At 40.4% G+C, this 23,079-nt stretch overlaps 1 long non-coding RNA gene across 4 annotated transcripts in view; it reads right to left on the minus strand.

Moving 5' to 3' along the window:
* The window catches only part of LOC143750108 (uncharacterized), a 204,810-nt gene that overhangs the window by 166,933 nt on the left and 14,798 nt on the right, over positions 1-23,079 (minus strand). For all 4 annotated transcript variants that reach the window (XR_013207114.1, XR_013207113.1, XR_013207111.1 and 1 more), the window contains exon 2: positions 20,771-20,855. This is a non-coding gene — a long non-coding RNA (uncharacterized LOC143750108). The remainder of the gene's footprint in view (positions 1-20,770; positions 20,856-23,079) is intronic.

A 23,079-nucleotide genomic window follows, 5' to 3' on the forward strand; every position in this document is an offset into this window, starting at 1 on the left:
CAACAAATATATATATATATATATATATATATATATATATAATGCCTGTTTTACCATTCATTTTTTGTAAAAATTGTATAGGGTTGCTAATGACCTGACGTGTGTAAAAGTATGTATTTTATTTGCACAACAATAATTGAATCTTTGATGACTGAATAAGTGCAATTAACCTTTATTCCACAAGGTGTCAATGTCTGATACACAAGGATGAAGTGACGTTCCACTTACAGTTACCGCAGGCAGAAAACAAAAGAATAGGAAGTATCATCAGCAAAACTCGAAATGGCTCAGTAATTTATTGCAGAGCAAGTACTGATCAAAATCAAATATTAGTGTCACTGTAACTTGGTGGTGGATCTGGTGAAGAACCTGTCAGCAATCAAAATATTGATTTTGAAGATGTTGAAAATGATAGTTTTGAGAATATGTTTAAGATTGCCAAAATGAGCCAGATACTGAATGTACTGGGAAATTAGCTCTGACGAGGACAGTGATGATGGTATAAAACATCTGCTCAAACTGAATCCTTCCAAGCTCCAAAAGGTAACAAATTATGCTTTATTTTAGTCTTTTGTAATTTTTACTCTAATATCAGTAGAGTTTTATATTATCGCAACAGGTAGAGATCCATCCATGTTAGATGTATATCCGGGTCACTAAAGACCCGAATGTGTAATAGTGAATGGCAAAACACCAATGTATTTAAGGGTTAATCATGTTGCACAATTTGAAACTAGTAGTTTACTGGAGTATACTCCAAAGTGTGCTTTCATAAACTTAAAAATCTGTTACAAGTATTTAACTAGTAAACTATCAGTATTATAAGTTCACGTGTAGTATAGTTGCAGTACAAACGGAAAATATAGTTGTTTTTTGAGTATTCGAAGTTTACTGCTGTAACACTTAAAGTATAGGCATACTTAAAAGTAGGACAATTAAGTAGTATTGAAAAAGTACAGTTACAAGTATACTACTAGTACATTGATATTGGTATACTTGCTACATAAAGTATAATTAAAAATATACTTGAAATTTACTTAAATATACTTACAAAAAATAAGTATACTTCAAGTTAATTTTATTAAGGAAATGCAGAGCTGCAGCATTAGCAATAAACACACCAGCCAATTCGATATTTCAGCAACAGCGCAACTAACAACACTAATGCTAACAGTGCAAATCAGCGCAATAAAGAAAGAAATAACCCAGTTTAGCTGCTATCTAACTTGACTGTACTTCCCTGAGCTCACATAATTATAATGATTTTCAGTTTAGGCACAAATGTTCTGCACATAAGGCTAGCCCCTTAATAATATTAGCATTCATCCCAAATTATTGTTGAAACAAGTGGGGCATGGAGAATTTTCAATCTACTATTTGTACTGCTGAGTCATGTGATTCGCTTGCCACTCTTGTCCCTTACTGTCAAAAGCTGGCACAAGTCACCATTTATATATCAGTCACATTCACTTCGATGCTAACGATATAGATATTATCTATATCGTTAGCATCGAAGTGAATGTGACTGATCCAACATTCCGGCAAGGATAAGAACAGATTTGAGCAAACTGAAGATTGTAACTGAAGATTTAGATGTTTCTGCAGCTAAGTTTCACAATTTGGCTATATGGAAACGAGAAATTGCAATGCTTGTTTGTTACCCATCTCATGGTTAATATATTGTCAATAATGTTGAGGAATGTTGTATACTCACTTATTCGCTACAAGCTCTGCTGAATAGTTTCAGCTGTTCATTATTCAGACAGCTCAGAGGATGAAGCAAAATATATTTTCCTTTTTCTGTGTTGCAGTATGCTTTAATGAGTTTCGTTAACCGATTCAATAATTCATCTCACTGCCAATGCCAACAGCCGCATAAAGTTGTAGATAGCATGAGCATATGGGCCTGAATCTGCTACTCCCGTTTAATAAGCTCCATAAAGGGAACAAACAGCTTGAATCAAATCCACCCCATGTGTTTCCTAACTTATTAAAACACATTACTTCCAACAATCCCTTTCTCCCCAAACTACATCAGTGAAGAACTTGGAATTTGAGAGCGGGATGTTTTGCCATTTCCATCAGAGGAAAAAGGCAGAGACTCTCTATTTTACTCCCTACGGAGCTGGTTATAATTGTGTTGGTTTGCTTGGACTGTGTTTGATCCACGGTTCTTTGATGCTGGATGCCACAAAATGCTCACAAGATGCTCTGTCAGAGTTGATTATGGTAGAAAAAGGTGTTAATAAGAAAGATACTTGTCTCCCCCAGGATTTTTGATTCACGATAGGAGCGAAACGTGGATTTTTATAAATGTCACTATGCTTTCAAGTCAAAAATTATTACTCATTATGCTCTTTGAATATGCCAAGGATTTTCAAACATATACTGTTAACTTTAAAGCTATAATTATGCTCTTATTTAGCATACAGCCACTACCCAAAGTGCTCTTTTGACTTCTGAATGACTCACATTTAAACCGCATTCAAAAATGTCTGTTAGAATCATCGACATGGATAGAAAGAAAAAGTGTGCAAAAAGCATTCGAAAATAGCATTCATGACAGGTAAAGGTTGCCATGCCAGCCATTTTTCCTCTGAACTGATTACTTCTGTTTTCTGAAAGACAGCATTAATTAGACATTGCACAATGAAAAGTTGAATTTTGCACACTTAAAAGATGTGCGTGTCATTTTTATGTCATACAGTAGATCGTTCTGACTGTGTGGGCTGCTAGTTTCCATTATTAAATTGGACTTAATGACTATGTGATGAATAGGACGATCTCACTCGACATCCTGCAGGGGTCCAAATGGCACGTTAAGGTGCCAGTTAAAGGGAACTCTCAAAACAAGAGATAATGGATTGGTCGACATCCAACAAACACTAACATTTAGCTGCAGAAATGTGTGCTTAATTAGTCTGGATGCTGATTAGAGAGAAAAACACAGCGTGTGGGTGAATAATTGAAATAAAAAGCCTTGTAAGCCTCAAAGCTAGCGTAATGTCACAAACCAAATACCAAAACGTGGTCCCTCCATGGGGTCTGAATATACCAAGCCTACGCAATAATTACAGATAGACCACCAGTTTTGGAGAGAATAAGGCTGCAAGTTAAAAAGCTCTGAACTATCTCATAAACAAGAGCTATGGGAGTGAGATGATGAACTTGCCGCTCATATATGCTCTTACACCCACAGCTCACTGAATCATATATTTAATTAGCACCAACGGTGAGTTTCTTACAAGCACTAATGCCTACCTACCGTCCATTTACCTCAGAATCTCCCCACGGACAGCTGAAAGAATTAGCCCCGACTTGAATCCAAGCGCTTGCACGTTAATCCGGAGACCTTGACCTTCTAAATGAATAGTGCCGTAGAGACTTAAGGGTCAGTGGCTATTGGCAGATATTTTTAGCATTAATATTTTTAACTTACCTGATAGACAAGCCCAAACCGCCTCGGAACATCAAAATGCTTCAGCGTAATTTTTTTTTTCTGAACTCAAAAGCCATGTCTTAATACTGATATACTCTTTCAATCAACACGTCTGTAAAGCACAAAGCCACAAAAGGCATGGACGATCGTTTCACATATTAGAGAATTTCACATTTGTGTGAAATAGCTTTTTGTCTGCACAATTGGCGGAGAAGAAGTCTTATATAAAAGGAAGATTACCCAAATCATCACAGTAAGTATACTCGTTCGATCGCGCAGACTGACAACCTGCCTTTACTTTTATTTCTGAATGTGTCATCAGTAGGTTTTTTAACTATCTGTCCAATTGTCTGAACAGTCTGGAGCTTAAATTAAATGGGTTATGATTGCGCTGCAAAAAGAGATGAAAGTGACTATGTCAGTACAGATCAATCCGAGCAAAAATGTTTCAAGCGGGTCGCAATCTAAACGTTATAGCACTGGAGACAATTTCAGAGGACCGTTTATGAAGCATTATTCCAAAGATAATTACAAATAGCGACTGCTTCGTATTGAGTTTTAGAAAAATCTTCCTGAAATTCCCAATTCTGGGAATGGTAAGAATTCCAGAGAGTCCAAATCAACTCAAGTCCAAATTAACTCCATACATAAGAGACCTGTCAATTGGGTGCCACTCAGTCTAAAAACAAACTGACTCTTCTACACATAGGACAACGAAAGCTTGTAAGTTATGGTCCCAACTAGAGATCGGACACTTAAGATGTCAATGTTAGGCAGTTTTAAAAAGATGGATTGGTTTCGGAGGTGGAACATCATGAGTCTCCCAATTCATGAGATAAAGCCAAAGATGGTTTGATCCCTAAGACACAGACTTAAAACAGACATTCTTCCTTTTTTGAAAAAGACCTCTGAGTGAACTCTTAAACACAGTACGAACATCCCTCTAAAATCCACAGAGACCGCCTTTACATATCAGAATGCATCAGATCATTCCAAATAGGGATGTCACGATACCAAAAGAGAAATCTCCAAACTCATCCTTTCCAATCATTTTAATACTTTTAAAAATAAATTACAATTATCTCACCAAAATGTTTGCTCACTCAATCTATTTGTGTTTTTATGAGGTAATTTGTTGCAATAGGCAGTAATAAAACAAGAATGAATAAACACATTAGAATTTTTCAGGTTGGTCTAACAGTAGGAATTAAGTAAAAATACCACAGAAATTGAATAATCAAAATATAAAAGGCGCCTATGCAGTGATCTGTCGCACCACATCAAAGTGTAAAAACAGCATTTTTCATTTGAATTTCATGATAAAATGGGCAGAATTTGAAAAATGACACTTTGTTTATTATCAAAAGTAACAAAACGCAGAGCTTAAACAATTATTGGAGGTTAAGCTACAACGCTGTATTCGTCATGTTCATAAGACACAAGGTCTAATTAGGGTCCAATGAGCCAGGGCTGGCCGAGGCAGCAGGGGGCGGGGCGCGTTTGGTGCGCCATGAGTGTATTGCTATACGTACCGTGAGTGGTGTATCACGGTTTTTCGGTTCGGTTTGAATATCGTTACACACCAAGTAAAAGTACAAACAGCCAAAAAGATACATAAGTACAGTAATTAATTACATTTACTCAAATATTTTACACCACTGCTTGTGCGTAAACTTCTATCCACTCCTTTTGATTGTACGCAGATATTTTTGGATCCAGAGTTGATGTATTTAAAAAGATACATATCAGAACCCCTTCCAGATTACTAGAAAAAATCGTAAATGGAGGGGAAGCATTGTCATTATTAAAAATCTCTTTTCAATTCTTGGTGTCTTGTGGCGCTTTTCCATTGCATGGTACGGTAAGGTTCGGTACGGCACGCTTTGGCGCTTTTCCACTGCATGGTACGGTACGGTACGGCTCGCTTTAAATGGTACCACCTCTGTTGAGGTTCCAAGCGTACCGTACCGATACTAAAATTTGACGGTGAAGCACTGTAGATCACTGATTGGTCAGACAGACAGAATCGTCACTACCAGCGGCATTGTATTTGCGAGACATCAAACCCGCTAGATTTAAATAGCCAGTAACAGCCACCGCTGTAGCACCTGTTTTAAAACTACTTGCTTGACTTGCTTGAAGAAAAAAAACTTCCAAAAAAGAAATGGCTGAATCATGGTCAGTGGACGAGAAGCGCAGACGTTCCTCTTGTTGGTTGCCGAGGAGCGGATAAACTATAACGATCAGTCATAATCCCACCCACTTTGAAGCGGTACTAACTGCAGTGGAAAAGCAACCGAGCTAAAGCGAACCGAGCCGTGCCGCGTCACGCCGAGTCGTACCACGCAATGGAAAAGCGAAGCAAGCCGAACCGTGCTGCACCGAGCCGAACCGTACTGAGCCGTACCATGCAGTGGAAAAGCGCCATTGGAGAAGACCATGTCAGTTCTGGAAATTACCAACAAAAATCAAATTAACATTTAAATGAGAAAACAAAACCAAAAAAAACTGACCTCAAAGAGAGGCATGTGTTATCAACATAATTTTGGGGTCAGTGAGAAGCTAATTGACCCCAACAAGAGGCACAATGAGTTGACTCATGTATTATTTCAGCCTGGTGAAGCGCTTTATAGATAATCACATTGAGGCTGTCTAATCTTAGCATGAATGAAAAATGACGATGAAAAAAGAAACAATCCAAGAGGAAGGCCTGGACAATTTATCTGATGTCTCAATCAGAAAACCTATTCTAACTAAGAATGTCTTGTTTAGTGTGATCTATGATCAGAGTTGTTAAATCATTTATTATTGAAGTAGTTTCTCGCACACGTGTTACATCTTTGTGAGCCTTCGCATAATAGATCACAGACTCACAAAGGCAGAAAATTGCATTTTTGAGTCCATTGCTTAGTGTATTGCGAACTAACACAATATACAGCCACATAAGTTTTTTTTTTTCTTTTAGAAAATGGCTTGTAAAAAAGCTTCTTCTAAAAATAATGAAGGGAACTATGATTCCTATGATATTGACCTTAAACTCGGGTGGTGATGGCGCAGTGGATAAGACACATGCCTTTGGTGTGAGAGACCCGGGTTCTCTGCAAGTGTCCCTAAGCAAGACACTTAACCCCTAGTTGCTCCAGAGGCGTGCGACCTCTGAAATATAGCAATTGTAAGTCGCTTTGGATAAAAGCGTCAGCTAAATGAATAAATGTAAAATGTAAATGTTAAACTCATGGTACAACTGAATAGAAGTGTCTGTATATTGGTCAGCCATTTTGTTACATTTAGGTTACTTCTCAATGCTTAAGAGGAAAAATTCAGTTGACTGAACCATTCTCTTTTCCATCTTTTGCCTTTTGAAATGTGTATGTATCAATGTCATGTGACATTCACTACAGGATTAAAACTATTGAAATATTGACTCCCCACATTCTAAGTATCTCTTAATAGCTCGACCTTGGTATAGATTTCATGTCTTCTGTAGAACTTGAAAAGGTAGACTATCCTGTGAGGAGAGGAGTGTTAAAAAAAGAAAATCTACAGATCTGGAGTTCTTCTTTCTTTGATTGGGATTTGGTTTTTATTTCTGATCTGCAGGTCGTCAAGGTTTGGCTGGTTAGCATTGGCAGTTAACCTCTGCTGCTAGATGCTATTACTACACCATTATTTTGGCAAAGAACATTTTTTTCTACATTAAAGAAAACCATTCTAAAGTTAAAGTGGGCATGAAACGGATGTTGTGATAGTTTTTTCTTCCCAGTTGTGATGTATATCTGAGTGAAATAGAGTCTCAAACAATAAGAAAATTGTAGGCCGGGACTTAGGCGTAGGCCGGGAATTGTATGGCTGTGATGTCATGCGAGTGACAGCTTGTCCTGCCCTCACACCAATAAACACGTCATTAGAAAATAGAAAAGATGTTGCTGCAAGAGGAAGGGGAAGTTATTTTGATTAGATTACGAGAACATGAAAAAAATAATAATAATGATGTGCATGGATAAATCATTTATAATCAATACTGCAACATAACCAATAAAAAAATAAGATTTATCCATTTTGATTTCTCTGTGATTTTAACTATTACACATACTCAGGACTTTCAGCTGATTAATTAATCACAAACACAAAAGGAGAGATTTTTTTTGAATATATGAGATGTTCCTTGAAAGTTAATGGGGACCAACTTCAAAGCCCCAAATAACCATTTATGTATAACAAATGTAGTCCATGTCTCGTAAAATATATATTTGAACCCTTCTAAAAGGCATTTAACAGCATTTTGTGGGGCACAGACTGAAGTTTAAGTTGGTTTTCACTGAGATCCTTAATTTAGTTTGACAGCTGTGATCACCATTGACTTTCATTGTACAGAAAAAATGAGAAGCAGTGAAAAAGTTCACATCCTTAAATCAACATGTTGTGAAGCCTGACGGTTTCTTTTTTGTGTGTATGTCAATTGCTCTTACATCAGTTTTAAGAGTATGAAGGCAGTGCCACATGAACACTTTCTGTAATAACAACGATTGTTCATGCTAGTAGAGAAGGCATCTCCTTAAGTAATTTTACATTCCTGATATCTCAACAGCATTTAAAGGGTCATGAACGACTTTAATCACGTCTTATTCAAATGAAATATATATATATATATATATATATATATATATATATATATATATATATATATATATATATATATATATATGCAAATGAAAGTGCCTTCAACTCGTTTTTTTGTATGTTTGCTTCATATTTTAAAATGCATGTGTCTGTATAATGAGTGTACTAGAGGTCTGTGTTTTATTAGGTGGTTTTCTCTCCTCTACCCACCCTCTACACTCTCACGTTTCCACAGCTTTACACACCCATTTCTTGAGACTTTTTCAACTCTGAGGTGTGAACAACCAGGCTAAAATAGGGGGGTTTGATGACACTTTAAGATGATGAGCTAAATGCTATAAGAACTTAGATTTCTGTGAAATGTTGCAGGCACTCTAAACTTGTTATATTAAGCTGAATAAGAATAAATGTATACTAATAAGGTTAAACATTTTCAGCTGAACAGGGTATGTTAAAGGGTTAGTTCACCCAAAAATTACACCATCATGTTGTCCCAAACCTGTAAGACTTTCGTTCATGTTCAGAACACAAATTTTGATGAAATTTGAAACCTTTCTATCCCTCCATAGACTGCTACACAATTACCACTTTGACGCTTCAACAAGTTCATAAAGAGATTGTAAAACTAATCCATATGAATTGAGTGGTTTAGTCCAAATTTTTCTGAAGAGACACGATCGCTTTATATGATGAACAGATTGAATTTAAGCTTTTATTCACATATAAACATTCATCAACTCACACATCAGTTTTGGTAAATGGAAGCTCAAGCATGTTTGCTTGACGTGGGAGAACCAATAAGGTTTATTCTCGTGTTAAGCAGACATTTGAGCTTCCGCAAGAACCAATGAGGTTTATTCTCGTGTTATGCAGCACATTTGAGCTTCCGCAAGAACCAATGAGGTTTATTCTCATGTTATGCAGCACGTCTGAGCTTGGATTGGTTTAAACAAAAACCAATGAGGTTCATTCTCTAGTGTGTTATGCAGCATGTTTGAGTTTTCGCAAGAACCAATGAGGTTCATTCTGAGGTTCATTTTTTTGTGTTACGCAGCACATTTGAGCTTCTGCAAGAATTAATGAGATTCATTCTGTTACGCAGCATGTTTGAGATTCCGCAAGAACCAATGAAGTTCATTCTCATGTTACGCAGCATGTTTGAGCTTCCGCAAGAACCAATGAGTTTCATTCTCGTGTTACGCAGCACGTTTGAGCTTCCGCAAGAACCAATGAGTTTCATTCTCGTGTTACGCAGCACGTTTGAGCTTCCGCAAGAACCAATGAGGTTTGTTCTCGTGCGTCAAGCAGGTCTGGTTGAGCTGTTTATGTTCACTGATCAATATTTAAATGTGAATAAAAGCCTAAATTAATCTGTTCATCATATAAAGCGATCAAGTCTCTTCAGAAAAATTGGACTAAGACGCTCAATTCATATGAATTAGTTTTATGATCTCTTAAGCTTTTGGAAGCGTCAAAGTAGCTGCAAATGGTGGGACAGAAAGATCTCAGATTTCATAAAAAATATATATATATTTGTGTTCCAAAGACGATTGAAAGTCTAGTGGGTTTGGAACGACTATAGGGTGAGTAATTGGAAGGAGAGCTCGATTGCTTACAGAGAGGCTTTAAAAGCTGCTAGATCTGCTTATTTTTCAACCCTATTAGAAGAAAATAAACATAATCCTAGGTATTTATTTGAAAAAGTGGCTACACTAACGAAAAAGAAAACTTCAAGCCCAGAAGTTTCCAAGAAACACAGCAGTAATGACTTTATGAACTTCTACACCTATAAGATTGATAATATTAGGGACAAAATTATAACTATGCAACCGTCTACTACAGCATCACATCAGGGAGTGCATTATAGTCTCCCTGAGATAAAATTTGATTCATTCATTGCCATAGGAGAGGAAGAATTTTGCAAACTCGTTAATTCATCTAAATCGATAACATGTATGTTAGACCCTATACCGACTAAACTATTGAAAGAGATGCTTCCAGAAGTCATAGATCCTCTTCTTAACATCATTAATTCGTCTTTGTCTCTAGGATACATACCAAAAACCTTTAAGCTGGCTATGATTAAACCACTTGTTAAAAAAACGCAACTTGATCCTACAGAATTAGTCAATTACAGGCCGATCTCAAATCTACCTTTTCTATCAAAGATATTAGAAAAAGCAGTATCCTCACAACTGTGTTCCTTTCTTGAAGGAAATGCTATCTGCGAGGATTTCCAGTCAGGATTTAGACCGCACCATAGCACTGAGACAGCTCTCATTAGAGTCACAAATGATTTGCTCGTATCATCCGATCGTGGTTGTATCTCTCTATTAGTGTTACTTGATCTTAGTGCTGCATTTGACACCATTGACCACAACATTCTCTTAAATAGACTAAAAAACTATGTTGGCATTAGTGGAATTGCATTAGCATGGTTTAAATCATATTTATCTGACCGCTATCAGTCTGTAGCAGTAAATGAAGAGATGTTTTATCGGGTCACAAGTTCAGTATGGCGTACCACAAGGCTCAGTTCTCGGACCGCTGCTTTTCACTCTGTACATGCTACCTTTAGGAGACATCATTAGGAAACATGGAATTAGCTTTCACTGTTATGCTGATGATACTCAGCTCTATATTTCTTCCAAACCTAACGAAACTCACCAATTCACACAATTATCGGAATGCATAGTTGATATAAAAAAATGGATGACTAGTAATTTCCTACTACTAAATTCTGAAAAAACAGAGATTCTAATTATTGGACAAAAAACTTCCACACGCAATGACCTAGAATACTGTTTAACACTTGATGGCTGCTCTGTTAAGTCTTCGTCGTCAGTTAGGAACCTGGGTGTGCTCTTTGATACCAATCTTTCATTTGAAAGTCACGTGTCTAGTATCTGTAAAACTGCATTTTTCCATCTTAAGAATATATCTAAATTACGTCATATGCTCTCATTGACAAATGCGGAACAACTAGTTCATGCGTTCATGACATCAAGGCTAGATTATTGTAATGCTCTACTGGCTGGTTGCCCTGCACGCTTAATAAATAAACTACAGCTAGTTAAAAACGCAGCCGCTAGAGTTCTTACCAGAACCAGGAAGTAAGACCATATTAGCCCGGTTCTGTCAACACTGCATTGGCTCCCTATTAAACATCGTATAAATTTTTAAATATTGCTGATTACTTACAAAGCACTAAATGGTTTAGCTCCCCAGTACTTGAGCGAGCTCTTAATGGATTATAGTCCTTCACGTCTATTGCGATCTCAAAGTTCTGGCCAGTTGATAATACCTAGAATATCTAAATCGACTGCTGGCGGTAGATCCTTTTCCTATTTAGCACCAAAACTTTGGAACAATCTTCCTAACATTGTCCGGGAAGCAGACACAGTCTGTCAGTTCAAAGCTAGACTAAAAACACATCTCTTTGACCTAGCATTCACATAACACTCTATAGACTTCTATAATTCAACATTAGGCTGCTTAGATTAGGTCAGCCGGAACTGGGAACACGTCCTTAAATCCTGATTTACTCGTTACATCATAAGAAGAATGGCATCTACGCTAATTTTAGTGTCTTTTTTTATCCCGAGGTTTTCCCGCAGCCTGGCGGATCCAGGCCGTTTCCAGATGACAATGCAGTGCTGAAGTGCCAACTTGCCTCTCCTTATGGTGGATCCCTATACCACTCTACAGATAAAGCGTTGTGGATTTTTTTTTGGTTCGCGTACCTACCCGAAGTGATAAGATAAAATAAAATTCTGCATCAAAATTTATAGACAAGACAAGTAGTTTGTTTAGGCATGGTTTGTAAGGAATTACAAACCTGCGGCACATATATTCAAACGCACATAACTATAGAATCAATTCTTAATGCGCGTGTGAACGCCATCAGCGTCTATCACAGGTTCGTGTTTAAAGTCTGTTTAGAGAGAACGGTGTCGTCTGAGCGGCCCCTAATTTAATAACAAACTATCATTTAGACGGAAGTGAATCAATCAAAACTAACTTTAGCTGGAAAAAAAACATTTTTCAAGAACCACTATAAAACTAAACCAATCTCTGTTACCTTAAATTATATGTTTATCTCTGTAAAGCTGCTTTGAAACAATCTACATTGTTAAAAGCGCTATATAAATGAGGATGACTTGACTTGACTAATTAATGACAGAATTTTCATTTTTGGGTGAACTATACCTTTAATCATTAATGAAACAGCTCATCCAAAAATTAACATTTAGTCATGGTGTTCCGAAACTTTATGGCTTATTTTAAAGTCTTGAAAATATAGCACATGAGTTTGTATGGACTCAAAAAGGGTGTCCATACGACTTTCATTTTAGGTGCAGAAAAGGCATGAAAAGATTGTTCAATCGAATTTCCACAGAAGTACGAAAGTCACACAAGTTTGAGTAAATAATGCCTGAATCATCACAGCTAGAGATGACTTAATGCTGAAGTTTTACCACATCAAAAGTTAATCCTGCCAGGCATCAGTCTACTGCAGAGCTGGAATGGAGCAATTTCTTTGCTCCAATAGCACGGCAGACCCTTTCAACCTCTCTGCTGTTTATTTGATTAGAAGGTTGCTGTGTTCATGAGAGACACACTGGATGTTAGCATCTGCAAATGACCAGACAAAACAGCAGCAACAGCAGCAAGATCACCATTTCAACCATAGCTATGCTACTCATTACCGCAGCAAACTCTTTCAAAACCAAAGCTCAACACAAAAAAAATATTGAGATTTGATAGTTAAAGGAAAACAGGCTGATAATCCTTGAATGTGAGAAATATACCCATATACTGTAGCTTGTTTTGACCTCTCAGTAAAGTTCCCAAAATGAATTATCCATTTTGGAAGTTTTTTCAAGCTATTTGTTAGCTTTAACAACTAGAGAGAGTGAACCTCACTTATCACTGTTACGCACTCCCGCATTGACTGTGAATGGCTTTACACGCGAGAGCTGGACATTTGCATATGCATCTGCACACACACATACAGCCGCACGCTCCTTTATGAAAATGATGCCTTACTTAGGCTAATTGTGTTATTTTGTGAAGGTGTATGGATGGCTAATGAACACGGGGGGAGGGGGTTATGTTTAAAGAGAAGGCTGGCGTGAGGCTATGCGCCATTAACTCATTCGCGTGGATTTGTTTGTAGTGCGGTTAGTTCGCAATTTCATTCACAACACTCAAAACTATTTTGTCGCTGCTTATAACTTCCTACTTTACCACCTCCATGACATGTAGTGCGGTACCCACTAGTCCATGTCCCATTTACTCCCTGTTTCTGGCTAAAATCCTGGTGAATTCATACATATTTCGACTCACGCCTTTCCTGCATCCCGGTCCGGATCGACTGCTCCTATGCGGATGCGCGCGCCGCTGTAGGGGCGGTATCTATCCTTGGCATAGGGCAGAGGGTGCAGAGCATAGGTCATAGGGGTGTTTGTTTGTAATAATGTTTTGTATGTATATGGGTGGTGTGAATAGGTGGTGTAAATGTTGTATAAAATGATAGTGATATGATGATACTATTTTATTTTCATGTAATGTTTATTTTCTCCTTAGTTTATAGATTATTTATGGCCTTAGGCTAAAAGTAATACCCTGATTTTTGGTATGGTCCAATTGGTCCTGAACAGGCCAATTTGGCTTAATGCTTTGGCCTATTTAAGAGGGCCTCATTCTGCATTAAGAAGAGGGAGGGTGAGTATTAGCTTGCTGTGAGGCTATGTACAAAGTGTTTGCTGTACTATTGTTGAAAGCTAGAAGCATTGTGCTATTTTGATTTATTTTTGATATTTTTTTCTTGACTTCTGGGTTAAAATATCAATAAAGTTTATTCTATTTTTGGAACAATTGAGCTCTGGTAACCGTATTTTCCACTGCCACCAACTAAAGCCAGTGAGCCTACACATCCCAGTATTTGGGGTGCCACTGGGTACCTCACAAACTACAACTGAAATTTCACACAAAAAGGTATCGTTTGGCTTCAGGAGTAGGGCTGTCGCGATAACCGCAATATTGTAGTACGGCTCTACTGACAATCCAACCGCAGAGGAATGCAAGTAACCGCAGCAACCACAATTTTCGCGTGTTTTCTTTTTTCATAAGGCTATACCCTTCTTGTTTTGAACTTTGTGCATGTGTATTGAATGTTAAATTAAAAATAACAAGGCCATGTTTATCATGGTGATTAGTACAGAGGCTTCGTCTTTGAGGTCAAGTCATATATATTCGTGAAAAGGTTGCCGTGTCCAAGGAAAGCTAACTATTTGTCATATCATCCTGGGTATTTATGAATGGCGTCAGTGGCAGCTTTGGTAAATCCTTTGAATCAATGCCATTGGTCTCTAATAAGTGAAGCATCAGCTTCAGCGTTATCCATGTGACGCACTGCTGGTCAGCTGAGCTTTGAAAAGTGGAGACCAAAGTTAAAAAAAGTTAAAAATAATTAACAACTTGGCTTGTTTCATTGCATCTATCTTTTAATGAATAAGCGTTTTTGAACGTGTTAGTTGAATGAACAGTTGAATGACTCACACAACGACAGTCCATTGCATAACAATGTGACTGCGTGCTGAGTGACAGCCTGTCTGTGTGCAGTGAAGACGATGATGAGACTGGTGAAATATCAGCAGAAAATACGTAACTTCGGTTCTCTCTAGAAGAGGGAACGAGTATTGCGTTGGTTAGCTTACACTACGGGTAAAGTCATCTTTTCTCGAGATATTGAAGCCAAAAATTATCCTTAATTTAGCGATTTTGCTAAATTAAGATTTTGCGGTCGGGTTACGCAATACATTCTCTTACGAGAGGTTCTCTCGTATTGCGTAGGTTAGCTTACGCTACGGGAACCCATTGTCAACGCCGTGCGCGCCCAGCCTCCACTTCATGAGTCCCAGGGATTCCCGGGGAACATAGATAAGTGGGAAACAGGTGGCCAGCGATGCCCAAGGGCCAATGCAGACCTTTAGACTTATAAGCGGATGCAATAGCTTCCACTATCCATCTGGACAGGCCCTGTTTCGAGGCGGCGAGACCCTTGGTGCGCCCACCAAACGAGACAAAGAGCTGTTCCGAACGCCTGAAAGAGGCGGAGCACGTAATATAAGCCCTCAGCACCCTGACGGGGCAGAGGAGATTAACATAACCTTCACCATCGGATGCTGGCAGAGCCGAAACAGAAATGACCTGTGCTCTGAAGGGGGTGCCCAACACTTTAGGGACATAACCATGTCTTGGTTTAAGGATGACTTTAGAGTCATGTGGCCCGAACTCAAGACACGCAGCGCTAACAGATAGCGCATGTAAATCCCCCACACGTTTGACTGATGACAGAGCTGTCAGGAAAATGGCTTTGAGCGAGAGGTACTTTAGGTCCATGGAGTCTATCGGTTCAAAGGGGAAAGCTTTCAGGGCCTCCAGGACCAATGAAAGATCCCATATGGGAACCGACGGGGGTCGTGGGGGATTCATCCGTCTGGCTTCTCTAAGGAAGCGGATGACGAACTTGTTTCTTCCTACTGACTGACCGCGCGTCGACTCAGCGAAAACTGCAACGGCCGCCACATCAATTTTAAGCGTGGATGGGGACCTGCCCTTGTCCAACAGCTCTTGAAGGAAGCCAAGCAACCCCGGGACCCCACATGTTCGTGGGTCTAGATCTCTATCAGCACACCATTTGGAGAACAACGACCATTTAGACGCATAAAGCCGCCTCGTAGAGGGAGCTCTGGATTGCGTAATCGTGTTCATAACTTCTTCTGACAGGACAACGGGTATCCGTTGATTAACCATACGTGCAGAGACCAGCGCTCTGGATGGGGATGCCACAATGAGCCGCGGGCTTGAGAGAGGAGATCTCTCCTCACCGGAATCGGCCCAGGGGCTGTGTGAGACAGCCGCATCAGCTCCGGGAACCAGGTTTGATTCTCCCAGCACGGGGCTATAAGGAGCACCGAGTGGTGTTTTTACCTGCTCCTCTTGATTACCTGTCGTAACAGAGAGACCGGAGGGAAAGCATAAAGTGGGAGGCTGGGCCAGATTTTGGCCAGCGCATCCTCGTTCTTTTAAAAAAGAACAGTGGGCAATGAGCGTTGTCTTTTAACGCAAACAGGTCTACTTTCGCTTTGCCGAAAAGGCGCCACAGTAACTGGACTGTCTGGGGGTGCAGGGACCATTTCCCTGGGGGAATGTAGTTCCTGGACAGTTTGTCTGGACCGTCGTTCAAGTGGCCTGGCAAATGCTCAGCTCTCAGCGAGCGCAGGAGGTACTGAGACCATACAAGAAGGTGTTCTGTCAGATGGCAGAGGCTTCTGGATCTGACACCGCCCTGACGGTTTATGTAGGACACCACAGACATGTTGTCCGAGCGGACTAGCACATGGTGGTCCTGTATGAACGGGAGGAAGTGTTTGAGCTTGTTCTCGACCGCTATCATTTCCAGACAGTTTATGTGGAAGCGTCTCTCTTGGTCTGACCACAGGCCAAAGACCGGTCTGCCCTCGAAGACGGCACCCCAACTTAACTTTGAGGCGTCCGTCGAGATGACCTTTCGGTGTGAGACAGCCCCCATTGTCACTCCCCACTGGTACCAGTCGCACTTCTAACAGTTCTATCTCTGACTGTGCTAAAAACAGCCACTCGTCCAAATATTCAGAATTTGCAGCCCTTTCACTCTCAAGGGGGCGAGAGCCGCATCCATGCACTTCGTAATGTACGGGGTGCCAAAGACAGGCCAAACGGGAGGACGGTGTATTGATATGCCCGACCGTCGAAGGCGAATCTCAAGAATGGCCTGTGATGGGGGACTATCGGGATCTGAAAGTATGCATCTTTCAGATCGAGAGAGATAAACCAGTCCCTCGGGCGAATTTGCGTGAGGATTTGTCTGGTCGTGAGCATTTTGAACGGCCGTCTCATTAGAACTTTTTTCAAATGTCTCAGATCTAAGATAGGTCTTAGAGCTCCATCCTTCTTGGGTACGAGAAAAATAACGGCTGTAAAAGCCTGACATGCTCAGAGAAGGAGGTACTGGTTCTATGGCCCCTTTGCACAGCAATTTGGCTATTTCTGCACGGAGTAGATGCGCTACATTCATAACTTGTGAGGCTGTTGCCGTGTAACAGAGCGGGCAGCGAGTAGGTGTGAGCACAGGTTTGTGGGCACATTCTCTACATCTAGCACTCGAGCGGCATTTGCCAGCTTTAAGAGAGTGGGCTCTGTGAGAGCGAGAGACACGGGATATTGTTTGTTTGTAGGGGTGAACACTGAGATGTGGGCACCTTTTCTAAATTTATGACACCATCGGCCTGAGCCGGATAACCAGACATTATACCCTTCTTTGTGATGCGCGAGCAGCGCCGGGCGTCTATTAGTAAGCGTGAGCGCTCGTAAGCGGGCACGTAACTTACATTCATGGCCTCGGGCAGAATTTCCTCCAGGTTACGATCGCCACACGTGGGCTCGGAAAACTGAACCGGAGGTATGGGCGTAGCGCGCAAACCCTCAGTGCCTGAATACGGCGGCTCGCTGACAGCTATGGCTGGCTGTTTAACATGTGACGTCCCAATTGCTTTGAACGGGGAACGTTTGAGATAACTTTGTGATGCGTGAGCAACGCTGGGCGTTTATTAGTAAGCGTGAGCGCTCGTAAGCGGGCACGTAACTTACATTCATAGCCATGCGCGCGCCCTCGGTGCATGAATACAGCAGCTCGCTGACAGCGAAGGCTGCTTGTTTCACATGTGACGTCCAGGTTGCTTGAACGGGGAAAGGTTTGAGATAACTTTGTGATGTGCGAGCAGCGCCAGGGGGTTTACTTGTAAGCGTGAGCGCTCGTAAGCGGGCTCGTAATTTACATTTGTAACCTGACCGATATGAGGCTGTTTTGGCCGTGTGACAGAGCGGGCAGAAAGTAGGTCGCTTCAGTAGCCTTTCTAAGGGGACTGACAGGGCGAGATGTTTCAATGGTGGTCCGGCCGCCGCGGGACTCAACCATCTTTTGAAAGATTTGTCTGGGTCGCCGTAGCAACTGCGGTTGTGTGCAGGCGAGCGGGTTGCATTAACGGCTCGTTAGCTGCCGAATACACCGCTGCAGTAGCTTTTGTAGCCTTCCTGGATCGAGGAGGAGGCGGAGTGATAAGAACTCGACCACTCCTCGCTGTCCGATGTCAGGATGGAACAGCTGTCACCTGGGTCCATTCCTTCAGCTCCGTCCCCTGAGGCGGCGGCAGTGAGTGCCGAAGCCGGCAGCTGCGCGTCCGGGAGGGGCGGAGAGGCAGAGAGAGAAGCTGGCGGGATGTAACGTAATCCGGCGAGCTCTTCAGTGTGACCTCAGGCTCCGCTCGTTTCTGTGAACGGCGCTTCTTCTTGCACGGTCCAGAGGCGGGACTCTGCACGAGCCACAGGAAATGCGAGGCATTTTTAGAAAAACGCCTCACGCTCTTTTAAGAAAGTGAGTGTCGCAGCGGCGAACACTAACAGAAAGCAATAGCATTAAAAGGATATTCGTCGCCGGATGGCGTAGCAGGCACGGAAGGCTGAAGGCGGCGAAGACGGCTGGCTTCCTCAGGCTCTTTCCTCTGCTTTCTGGTCGCTGGTTTCAACGGCGGCAATTTCTCTCAGAGTCCAGCGATGCGGAGAGCTGCTCTAGGTCTGCTGGCTGCTGCACTGCGTTGAAAAATGCAAAATTAAGGATAATTTTTGGCTTCAATATCTCGAGAAAAGATGACTTTACCCGTAGCGTAAGCTAACTTGCGTAATACGAGAGAACATCTCGTGAGAGAACTATTATTTTATTTTATTTATGTCCTTTTTTGAGCTTGGCAGCTCTTATTCACAATTTACTATTATTGTTACAGTTGTGTCAATTTTCATTTCTCCTCTTGTGTTCCACAGAAAATCATACAGGATGGAAGGAAATTAAAATTGTATGAAAATATCATTATCATGAGTTTAACTTAATGAGTAAAAACCATTCATGTCCTCGTTGAGCTCGTAATTCTTTTTTTTAAATAATGATGTGAATGGATAAATAATTTATAATAAACACTGCCACAGTCTTATGTAATATATATACATATATATATATATATATATATATATATATATATATATATATATATATATATATATATATATATATATATATATATATATATAAGAATTGTGTATTTTGATTGAGATTTTAAAGAGAATCTATTATGCTTTTTTACATTTTCAACTTTCTTTAGTGTGTTAAATATTGCTGTTTGAGCATGAAAAATGTCACAATATTCCTCATTTAAATAAATAAGGCATACGCAAAACAAAGGTTCGAGACCTGGTTGAGTTGCGTTAGTAGTGCTGTCAAAATGATTATTCACATCCGACATAAAGTTTGTGTTTATTTAATATACGTGTGCATATATTATTATATTTATATTATATGTGTGTGTGCGCACACGTGTCTGTGTTATATATGCGTGTATATGTGTGTATGTGTATATGTATATAGAAAGAGACACGCGCACATTTATATATTTATATATATATATATATATATATATATAAACTTTTATGTTAGATGGGGTAATCGTGATTAATCCATTTAACAGCACTAGTTAGTAGTGTGTTGAAACTTATGGTTATCGTATAGGGCATGAATTTTCAGAAATATGTTTGTACCGGTTAACCAAACACAACACACTGGTCTAGCCAACCAATCAGAGCACATTGCGCTTTCAGAAGGAGGGGTTTCATAGAGACAGGAACTAAACAGGGCATCATCACTGATAGAATGGGAAGAGAGATGCTGCAATAATGTAAAATTATTGTATTGCAAAACCCACTTTAGTGGACACCAAAAATAAATTAAGAATTTTGTCAAAGCGCAAAACACTGTGGTCCTGTTTAATTAAAAATAAATTGAATAAGCACCAGCTCCTTATTGCACAGCTCTTGAATCTGACTGAACAGGTTTTTTTTTTTTTTTGAGATAGTCATGTAATAATGTAGGCTATATCCAGAATAATGTATTCTACAGTTAGCCAATGTCTATATGCTGTATTAATATCAGTATAAATATAGTCTTGATATAACAATTATCTTAGAATGATGTTTGCTTAAGCATAAAGGTCATGTTAGTCCGCAAGTTGTTTTCTAATTGACATACATTTAGAAGGCTGTTTTTACTCCCATAGCAATACACCCCAGTGATTCCTGAAATAGGTCTAATAACGTTCAGGGCATTAAACTACCTTGCTGCCTGTTATACAGTGCGGCCACCCAATCAATCACCACTCTACATGGTAATTGTGGTTTAATTGCAAAACAACTGCCCAGAGAGTGTTTCTTTATATAGTTAGCCTGTAAACCCATTTGTAACCATGACTAGTTATGCATGACAATTACCTGCAGATCTTTCAAATAAATTTAGACATTGATGTGGGGGAAGAAACTTTGTCATTAAGGTTCATCTAATTAACAGAGAATATTATATTTGCATCCAAGACACCCTTTACACACATTACACAATCAAAAGGGTGTGTGTGGTGAGTATCAACACAGCTGCTCAAAGCACCCGTTGTTATTCAACACATGCAAACGCGAGTAGCCTAACAATTACCGCGCGCTGCTGAAAATGCACATTTCGCTCAAATTCAGATTAGCTGCTGGATCTGCCTCTTCATTATTTACGAATTTTACCTTTGAACAAAGCAAAAGCACGTATCTGTTTTTCCTCCTTAGTCCACTGGCAGTTGCTCGAGCCCCTCTTCTTTCGCCTTCATGTCTGTTTGGAGGAGACGAGACCATCAATCAGAAAATCAGAGAGCTGGATAGGAATCTGACAACACACACACACACACACACACACACACACACACACACACACACACACACACACACACACACACACACACACACACGTGTTCTCTTGAAGGTGAACTGGCAGGATATAGCCTTTTGGCTTTTTATCATTTTCTGCATTTTAGTTTTTGATATTTTCAAATGTATTTAGTGTAGAACATTCTTAATAATTCAAAATGTCGGACAAGAATTTTGGACTCAGTGTGGAAGGACCTTTACATGTCACTTTCATATATAAATGCTTGTAACACTGACCATTTACGAAATTGCATATCCAGTTCAGTAGGACAGCATCAGGGATGGTTGCATTGGAAAAACGTGAGATGGAGGGTAGTGAAATGGAAAAAATGAAAGACAAATTTGTGGCGAACAGGACGGCCGAGGGACGTGAGAGAACTGCGCGAGGCCGGTGGTGCGATTGCTAATGAGCAACACCTGTGAAGCACACCATCTCGCATCTCTCACGGAGGAGCGGGAGCATAAAGGAGGAGCGACGACTTTGATGATCGAGAGAGGAACAGGCCTTTATTTTAGTTGTGTTTTTGTATTTTATTTTAGCCTGCAGTCGTCCGCGAGGGGCTGCTGGCAGTTACGTTTATTTTCGGTAGGCCTAGCCAGCAGTCGTCCGCGAGGGGCTGCTGGCGGTATTTTGGTTTGTTTGGTTTATCTTAATAAAGTATGTTTCACGAGTTCACATCTACATATAATTATTATGGTAAAGGTTATGCGTACTTGGCGTGCTGTCAGGGTGGAGGGCTCCGAGCTCGTAATTTCTGCCCGAACCCAGAGTACTCCCCCTGTTGGTAAGAGAAGATGGAACTAGAGATGGAACTAAAAGTGAGGAGATGGGGTGGAGGTGGGATGCTGATAAACCGTCAAGAAACACAAGTGGGTTCTGCTGTTATTTATCTTGTCCTGAGTCGATTACTGAATGATCTCCACTTGTGCTGATTGGGTTAATTATCTGCACCTGTTCCTCCCAAACCTTGTTAATAAAACATCATTTCACGAGTTCTCATCTACATATAATTATTTTGGTAAAGGTTATGCGTACTTGGCGTGCTGTCCGGGTGGAGGGCTCCGAGCTCAGAATTTCTGCCCGAACCCAGAATACGCCCCCCAAAAAGCAAAAGAGCAAAAGGACAGCCGCCAGACTATAGACCCCCCAAAGATGCAGCGAATTTGGCGGGCTGGCTTTTCAATAAGCTTGATCGCTTGATAAAGTATATCTCCGTGGCGTTAATGGGTGAGTGAAGCGGGAATCGAAAAACGGCTGACCGGGAGGGCCCATGTAGCTTCTGACGTGAGCGGCTCGATGGCGTCAGGATATTGGGCTCTACCGGCCACATGCGAGGTGGAATGAATTTTAAAATGCTGGCTGGGCAGGAAAGATAGATACTTGTCGAGTCCGCTGAGAGACCAATGCTCGCTGGACAGAAATATGAAAAAGGAAGATACATGCTGTCCGCTGAGAGACCAATGCTTGCTGGACAGAGGTAGTGGGAAGAGATAGATACATGCAGTGTCTGCTGGGAGACCCATGCTCGCTGGACGGGATAGAGTAGAGATAAGTACTGTAGTGAACTTTCTTCTAAAGTGTAGGAACTCAGATGCGAAGACCAGGAGACGTTGGGATATCTTTCAAGCAGGTTTTTTTATTGCTGTAGTCTGTTTCGTCCAAGATCTGACTAAGGCAAAATACATTGTAGTTTATATATCTTTCAAGGGGGAATGTAAATGAGGCACAGGAGTCCGCCCTGCTACCTGAAACTCCCCAGCCCTGATCTCATCGGCATTAACAGTGTGATTCGAATGCATAGAAACTAATCTAATCAGCCAGACCATTCAACGACAAAAGGTGATATTCTCAGTGCTCTGATCAATTTAACTTACAATAGAGAGATCAGGACAGACAGGAACAGGCAGGTTTGTGACATTTATCTTAGTTATAAAAATTCACACTAATAAACTTTCTCAGTTTATATACTATAGTATTGGAACCTAAATTAACATTTTAATAAATTTGTAATCCTACATTACATAGTACGTCCGCTGGGAGACCCATGCTCGCTGGATGGGAGAGAGTAGAGATAACACTGCGTTCTATTATGTCAACGAACCGGTTTTTGTCAACGAACCGATTTTTT

This window comes from Siphateles boraxobius, unplaced genomic scaffold (assembly GCF_051911475.1).
Source record: "Siphateles boraxobius isolate OS27281-9 unplaced genomic scaffold, OSU_SipBor_1 25, whole genome shotgun sequence".
Taxonomy (NCBI): domain Eukaryota; kingdom Metazoa; phylum Chordata; class Actinopteri; order Cypriniformes; family Leuciscidae; genus Siphateles; species Siphateles boraxobius.